The following is an 8,764-nucleotide window of genomic DNA, read 5'->3' as shown; positions in this document are numbered from 1 at the left end:
ACCACCAGAGGTAGTCGCCCCACCCCTGCAGTACTCACGGGGTGGTCCGCCTGACTGAAGGTGATCGGGGTCTTCGACCACTTCAGAGGCCTTGCGACCGCAGCGCCCGGGGTCGCCGAGCACACCTCACGCCACATTGTCTTAATGCAGCAATGAGAGGAGGGCGTGTACGCGCCTCCGTCGATGAAAGTGACGGTGTGCTCGGGCTCTTGAAACCCGAGCTCTTGGTTTTCGGGGGCGGCCTTGTCGTCGCCACCCCTGCGGCGTTCTTCGCGCTCCTTCTGGCGTCGCTCGATGAGGCCGTTGACCGACCGGCACTCAGTGAGGTCGTGCCAGTCAGTTTGGTGGATTTCACACTATTTTCCCGGTTCGGGCCTCGCGGGAGCGGGCTTTTTGTCGACAATCGCCGGCAATGGGTTGCTCAGGGCGCGAGACATGCCACGCCCGAGCCTTCGCCACCTTGGCGCACTTGTCGGCCAACACGAAGAGCTCTGCGGTGGTTTCGACCTCATGCGTACCTAGCTTTTCAAGCATCCGCTCATCGAGGACGCCCTGCCGGAAAGCGATGATTATGACATGGGGGGTAATCCACGGGATGGTGTTGCGGACCTGGTTGAAACACTGTATGAAGCGCCTCAACGTCTCCCCCTCTTGCTGCTTAATGGCATGCGTGGTTTTGGTAATTAATGATAATACCTATGGACTAACAATGGTGTTGAGTTTGTTAGTAGGTTGTTCCATAGGAGATGCATGGATGAGAAATATGCATGAGCTCTAGGTAAATAGGGAGATTGAAAATGCATCAAGATGAATGAGCTCTAGGTGATGCTCAGGTAAGTGATGACAATGCCTATGAACTAACAATCATATTGAGAATCGCTATTAGGTTATTCTATAGGAGATGCATAAATGATGAAGCATTGGTTCTTTGAGAAATGCCATGAGTTCAAAGAATTGCATCAAAAGTCATTGAGATTTTAGTGATGCTCATAAGAAGAAGAAGAAGCTCAATGAGATTGGCAATAAGCTTGAAGACTAAGTTACTTGTGGAGATCAAGTAACTAAAGGTATGACTTGTCAATAGAGTTTTATGGATTAACCCGTGTGCTATGTGTTTAAGAATGAGTGGGGTTAGGTTCTAAATGAAGATTGACAATATGCATGAAGGCTAATAAGTTACTTGTGGAGATCAAGTAACTTAAGGTATAAATGTTGCCATTTAGGTTTTATGAACTAACCCATGTGTTTTGTGCTTGAGAGTGAGTTGGGGTTAGGATCCATAAGAAGGCATAAGTTGAATTGAAATCATATATGCTAAGAGTGAAGAACAAGAGTGGACTCCATATTTGATAAAATGAATTTCTTGAAGATGTCGAATACAAAGTGATTTTCTATGGCAAGACGGTGAATGGCAAGCAAGACTCGGCTGCGATGGACCATCCGTGGTGAAGGGCAAGCAATGGCTTGGCGCCGAAGGACCAATGCGGTGGTGAAGAGCGAGTAAAGGTTTTGTGCCGATGGACCGTGCGAGGCCATGGGAAGCTATGGATGATTCACATCAATCATATAAAGAATCAAGTGAAGAATATATGGAAGTTGGCAACCCTCAAGGTTTGAAAGAAAGAAGCGGTACTTAAAAGTTTTCAAATTCTCAAAGTGGTTCAAACGAGTTTTATCTTTGAATTTGAGTATAGGTATGCCGCACTATTAAGAGGGATGCAACGTGAGCTAATTGTCGCGTCTCAGTGCTCAAGAGTTCCCAACCAAACCCAAAGTGAGAGTTTCTTGTTAAGAGTCCGAAGCGGAAAGTGTGGAAGTGTCCAAAATAGGTTTTAGAGTATTCCTAGTTTGATACTATGTGTTTTAGGTCATGAATTCAGTTGGGATGTGTAGCCCTCTGAATAAACTTTCCATAGAGTCCAAAATCGTAAAAATCGGAACTGACTCTTCTCGGGTCCTCGGGGAACTGGCTCTTCTCGGGTCCTTGGGGAACTGGCTCTTCTCGGGTCCTCGGGGAACTACGGGTACTCGGGGACCACTGCTCATGGCCCCGAGCACCCCTCCTAGAACTGTGTCTTCTCGGATTCTCGAGGAACTACGGGTACTTGGGAACCACTGTTCATGGCCCCGGGCACCCCTCCCGGAACGGGGTCTTCTCGGGTCCTCGGGGAACTACGGGTACTCGAGGACCACTATTCATGGCCCCGAGCACCCCTTCCAGAACCGGGTCTTCTCGGGCCTTGGGGAGATGGCCCCTGAGGGAAGGCGCCACGTGGCATTTGCTGTCTTGGCCTCGGGACTCGGAGACCCCTGGTTCCTATGTCATCGACAGGTATACTTTCGATTGTCTGGTTGTGGACTTTGTCTGCGCTTTAAATAGATCAGATACCACTGTTGGGGATTATAGCTCAACTAGCTGTGTTACCGGATACCATTTTCGGTGATATAAGTAATAGTTAATAAGAAAAGAATGCTGATAAACACTAACAATAGAGTACAAAACTGAGGCTTGATCCCATTATCACTTTATTATACTGAAGCTTATAAGCCCTTTTTACAAGCTTATAAGGAAGGCATACAAGACCTTTTTACATGCCCTTGTGCACCGACTCTGCTGCTTTCAACCATCTTAGCCTCTTAGGCCATCCACTGACTATATGCTGCAACTACATGCTAGTAGTGGTACAACTCAAGCTATGCTAGTACGATGTGACTGGGTGTCTAGCTTATTTTTCACCTTTACAGCTAATGCTGAACCCCCCCCCCCACCCCCTCCCCCCCAAAAAAAAATTTCTGCTGAATCCGCCCCTGGTTGGAAATGAGCATCAATGATAGTAACATCTGATCTGGAAAGTTCCTCTCCACAAAACTAACAATGCTGATTTCATCCTCAAACATAGAGCCGGTTGGTCTTTTGCCTATTAGCATCTCCAGAAGTACTCTCCAAAACTGTAAACATCCCCACTGGTTGGCTTGAACGCTTTGAGCATACTCTGAAAAAAAAACAGACAAAAGGAATTGATTAGTGCAATCTAAATTTTAAATATTCATGAGAGCAACAACATTCCTTATTCTTATACAAATACAAGATATGGCGGATCTTTCCTGAAGGTACGGATGTAAGTTTTGTATTTTCTAGATTATTGGTTCGACCCAAACTAAAAAAAAATGAACTAAAGATTCATCCTCACCTAATTAAATTAAAAAAATAAATTAAGTGTTAATCCAGAACTACCATTTATTATCTACTTGCATCACTACTAGGTATATATCCTACAGTTATTGTCATTGCGATTGAACTATTAGAACCAGAATGTCCAACTGTCATTGATGTTGAATCATGAATTACACTCGCAATACAGAAATCTCCCAAATGGGCATTCATATCATCATCAAGAAGGATATTAGTTGGTTTCAGATCACTGTGGACAACAGGCATTCCAAAGTCATGGTGTAAATTGGCCTATTTAGCTAAAAGTTTTGGAGCTACACCACCACGTTTCTGTTGCAATCTTCTTTATTATTATAATCTAAATCCTCTCGGATTCTCGGCCTGTAGTTGAGCCACGTGGGTAGAAAAGTGTGAGCCGTCCGATCTGAGCTGTAGTCAATTTGTACCGTCCGATACGAGACAGAGTAGACATCCGGCACTCACTAGAATCTTCGTTTTGCTTCCCGTCCGCTCACCTACGCGCGCAGCCCTCGTCTCCTCCCCGCGCGTCTCCCGCTGCCGCATCCCCGTGCTCACCGCCTTCTCCACCCCGAGTGCCTCCTCCCCCGAGCGCATCCTCTGCCTCCTCGCTACTCTCTGTCTCCAGCACCGCCGGCCCCCTCCCTCCGAAGCACTGCCACAGCCGCCGTCCGCCTCCTCTTCTGAAGGATCGGCGCCGCCGCCAGCACCCTATTTCCTCCGAAGAATCCTCGCCGCCGCTAGTCCTCTCTCTCCTCCGAAGAACCCTCGTCGTCACCGGCCCTCTCCCTATTCCGAAGCCCTGCAGGCCCCCTCCCTCCTCCGTCTTCTTCAAGCACCGGTACGTGCCCCACGCAGCCGCCGCCGCCCAGGCGCCGCTCGCCGCGAAGCACCACCGGGTCGAGCCGAACCCTGACGCGTCGATTGCACCACTGGATCCTCTACTGTATCGGTGCCGCGGACCCTAACATCATCAGATCCACCGTCAACAAAAATGCTCACGCCTTCGTCTCCGCCAGGTGCGGGGTCCGCAACCACTCCGGCGCCCTCCTCTCCTCTGATCTATGCGTGGCGGAAGGAGGGCACAACGGAGATGGCTGGAGGAGGGCACACTGTGCTCAGCCGTGGTGTGCCCGAGGCGACTTCGGCGGCGCACGGCGACCTCATGCTCTTCTCCGAGGTTGACGTTGCCAACGTTATCCCCATCCTCGAGCGCATCGTCGCCAAAAGGGTCCCGATTGATGGCCAGTCTTCAAGACAGGCTTCTACCTCGACCACTTCTGCGCCGTCCTGTCCTGTTGACTGGCTTTATTCCGTCGGATCGGGCATCCCCAACCCCACGGCGCTGGGTACGTCTTCCATCCCCCCTCTCTCTCTGATGGTGCAGCAGCAGTGAAGTGAGATGGAAATTCTAGGATTGTCTCTCTAAAGTGGAATCATTCTAGGGTTCTATGATTTTTCTTCTGAGTTTCGTCCGATTTTGTTTAGCTCAATTAAATTAGCCTCTTTGTCGACTTTAGTTCCTTCTCAGTCCGAATATAGACCCTGACTATGCTGACCCAGACTATCCTTGCTTTCTTAGTATACTAATTTGGTCCACCTGAAGGAAACAACTGAAGCAGTTGATTCTTGGATGTTCCTTGCCATTGTTGGATTGATTCTTGGATGTTCCTTGCCATTGTTGGATTGATTCTTGGATGTTCCTTGCCATTGTTGGATTAATGGGGATCGACGGCCATATAACTGCAAGGTTCTTTTTCTAGGTAGAGCCTGGCACATCGGTTTTGCTTGTTTGTCTTCTCTGAACAATGGTTACTGTTCAGAGCTGAGGCCCATCCACTCTGTCTCGCTCTCACCAACTAGAAAGGAACTGAAGAAGAACGTCTTGATGAACTTGAAACCGCCGTTGAAAATCGAGTTGCACAAGTCCTTCAACAAAAATGATCCCACAAACAAGCCTGCCACGAGGAAAATAAACTTCTCTTCCATTAGGGCAATTGTGTACACAGTGGCAAACCTGCAGGTGGCAACGGAGAGCTTCAGTGCTGACAATCTGGTCGGTGAAGGCTCTTATGGCCGTGTTTATAGAGCGCAGTTGTCAGATCAGAAGGTATGTCCAGTAACCTTTGTATAACATTTTTCTTTCCAAAGGTGAAAGAACATCTCAACCTTCATTATTGCAAAATTTGTACTCAGTTCATTCTACCAAACTTAAGAACACTGATAATTTAATGCTTACTAATTTTATGATTTTATAGTATTAGTGACTATGCCCGTAAGTAAGAACTGAGCATCTAGCTCATGTAGGCTGTATCATATTCAGCTGGAAGTTCACTCTCTGCACACCATCCAAGTCTGTATACAAGTCATAATGTGCTATTTGACTTAATATGCTTGATTCTTGAAATAGGATTAAGGGTTTCAATTACAGATCTCATGATAGTGTTAGTTCAAATTTTATTTTATTTTCCTTTAATTTTGTTTATATTTTATCATGGTGTTGTAATGGACAGGTGTAAGCCTGCCTTACAAATTTTTATTAAACAATTGGAGCCTCAATTTCTGGTTGCTCTTATTCCAGATTTTATCTGTGTAAAAGATCAATTTCTCTGCCCTCCCAAACCATCCATCTGATTTCTTCATTGAGCTGGTTGCCAACATTGCAAAGCTAAATCATCCAAACCTCTCTGAGCTAGATGGTTACTGCTCCGAGTATGGGCAGTGCTTGCTGGCATATGAATTTTACAAGACTGGATCTCTCCATGACTTCCTTCACCTGTCGGATGCATACGGAAAACCGTTGTCTTGGAATAGCCGTGTCAAGATTGCGCTTGGATCTGCGAGGGCATTAGAGTAAGTCATACAGACTCATCAAATGGTTGTTTTGTTCTGGAATTGAATATGTGCTACCTTTCAGGTACCTACATGAAACTTGTTCGCCATCTATCATCCACAAGAATTTCAAATCGTCTAACATACTGCTGGACAATGAGCCCATATTTCGGATTGTGGGTTTGCAGACCTGATTCCTAACCAGGAATTCCAGGTATTAATTTGTCCGTGTGTACTTTTACAGATTATTGCTAGGAATGCATGAATACGAGAAATGTACTCTGATATCTGATCTTTAGCAAGTATTTTGCTAGTATAAAGTTATTTATTGTTTGTAACCAATTAGATGGAATGAAATATGGAAGATAACTCAGTATAATAAGCAGTCTATCAGAATCAGAAATCTGAAAGTTTTGGCTAAGAAATTATCTGGCAGTTCATGCAATAATTATCGTACAAAACAGATACTTAGTTTTTTTTTTTTTAACTTTAGGTTCCATTTGTGATGTATTTTTCATGCTTTATGCAATTTCAAGTTAGTAGTGCGGAAGTTAATGGGCAAACTTTCTCTAAAGATTTCCCGAAGTGCTTAAATATGACAACTTCAGGAATCAGATGACAACTCGGGATACAGAGCTCCTTAGGTGACCATGTATGGTCAGTACTGTCAAAAGAGTGATGTTTACAGCTTTGGAGTCATCATGCTAGAGCTGCTGACTGGCCGGAAAGCATTCGACAGGTGAACATGGAGACGATTGTACTGCTACTATTAAATTCCTCAAGAAAAATGAGGCAGTGAGTTTGAACTAAAAGAAAATATAGTGCTGCATAGAATTAACTGTTGTCTGAAACTATTTCAGCTCCCAACCAAGGTCCCAGCAATCATTAGTCCGATGGGCTACTCCGCTGCTGCACGGCATCGACTCGCTGGATCAGATGGTTGATCCTGCACCGGAGGGGCTGTACCCAGGTAAACACACTCAGTTTAGCTAGCTGCTATTTCCCTCTCCAACCTTTGTGCTCTGTTGCTGATGTATCCATTTCCAATTGCAACAGCCTGAGCCAGAATTTTATATTGTAGAGATTGCCAAAGAGGCTAATGTAGTGCTCGCAATGTGTTTGACAAAATGCCCACTGTCTGTTTAGCTTAGCAACATGATGCACACAGAGCTCCAGCCCAATTCCTTCACGGTAAACGTAGATTCTTCATCCTTATTTTCATTTGTGGCATGGTCTTCTAAAGGACAATAGCAGCGACCCAGGACAGCGGCGAGACACACTCGATATGCACCTGCAGCGCTCTTTGCTCCGTTGTGTGCCGTTGAGCGATGCCACTTGCTGATCATGGACACCTTTGTAGGGCGTTGCCGGTGCTCCAGGATCCACGGTGGCCATCCTCCTCCCACAAGCAGGTTGCTCCTCTTGCTCCTAACCTTTAGCTTTTGATCGATTCTTTCGATAATAATAGAATTTACTGAAGCACCATGACAAAAAATGATTGGTACAGCGACATTTCATATTTGTGGGAGAACTGAAGCAGCTGCAAATGAAATAGCACTCGCTGCCAATTTCTGTAGATCTCCAAGCATGTAGCTTCCTCGGCAATTTAATGATATAACTTGGTCAGAGTTCAGATTCATAATAAAAAACAGTCAACACTCAGCACCCTCAGTTTGTAACCTGTGTAGGCTTAAAACTTTTAAATGTACATTTTTTTAACCACCATCTCTGTCAAATTCAAGCAGATCTTGAAATGCATTATAAGTATAGCATGGTTTGTCCTTTAAGAAATCAAAGCATGACTTCTGAGTGACAGATCTGATCTGACATTTTACTTGATGTGGCACATGGACAAAGTCTATTTAGTACTCTAGAGCAGATATTGAGTCATAGTGATCACCCATGCTTCAAGTTCTGAATGTTATTTCAGTTATTATTCTTTGCTCTTGGGTTGCAAGTGGTACATAGATATATACACTGAATTGAATTCAACATGGCTGAGCTTCTGGGTGTATTTAATTCAATGCCGTTGCAGATTTGTTGGAGGATTAGGGGTAGGTGTCACCCCAAAAACCCCAACCTAGATATCGAGCATGCATATGCATCATGACATTATAATTCATGTTTTTGGTTTTTGTTTTATGTGTTCCAAAAACTTTTTGAAAAGGTTACGTCAGTAAACACCTCGCCTTTTCCACTTACATTATGAGTGGGAATTGTTTGAAGGTAGCTAGATAGCCCAAAATCATTTAGGAAGGAAAGAGAGAAGAATTGGTAGAAAAGGGAAAAGGGAGGGAGAACTTTTACCATGTGGGTCAGCCCGCGGTTTGACCGGACCTCCCTGTGGTATGACCGCTAGGGCTCAGAGTGGCAACTAAAGCCCAATCGACCACCTCTCACTCGTTCACTCCTCCCACCCAAGAGAGAGAAAAAAATGAGAGCGTGTTTTTCTCGCACACATCGAGCATCTCACCAAACAGATTAAATACATGGAATCCAGAGAGAAAACTCAGAATAAGAGTGTATATTGACAATTTGTACAGAAGTGGTAACTTACATGGTTGGTGGCAGCCCTCGGCCAACTTGGGCAGGGGGACCCTGGCCTGGTTGGCCCGAGCACGAACATGTCCATCTAGGGATAAAGTTTGCGCAGATGCTCGATGTTCCACGCGTTTGGGAGCGGCTGCCCGTCTTCTGTGACCAGCCGAAACGAGTCTTGTCGCGGGACACCGGTCACGATGA

At 45.6% G+C, this 8,764-nt stretch overlaps 1 pseudogene; it reads left to right on the top strand.

The window, feature by feature from the left end:
• The first annotated feature begins 3,529 nt into the window (after window positions 1-3,529).
• Window positions 3,530-7,936, top strand: LOC133919318 (protein STRUBBELIG-RECEPTOR FAMILY 7-like; annotated as a pseudogene).
• Window positions 7,937-8,764: the final 828 nt, after the last annotated feature.

Source organism: Phragmites australis, chromosome 5, assembly GCF_958298935.1.
Source record: "Phragmites australis chromosome 5, lpPhrAust1.1, whole genome shotgun sequence".
NCBI classification, from domain to species: Eukaryota; Viridiplantae; Streptophyta; class Magnoliopsida; order Poales; family Poaceae; genus Phragmites; species Phragmites australis.
Note: the sequence above shows the minus strand (reverse complement) of the source record. Positions and strands in the feature narration are given on the sequence as shown.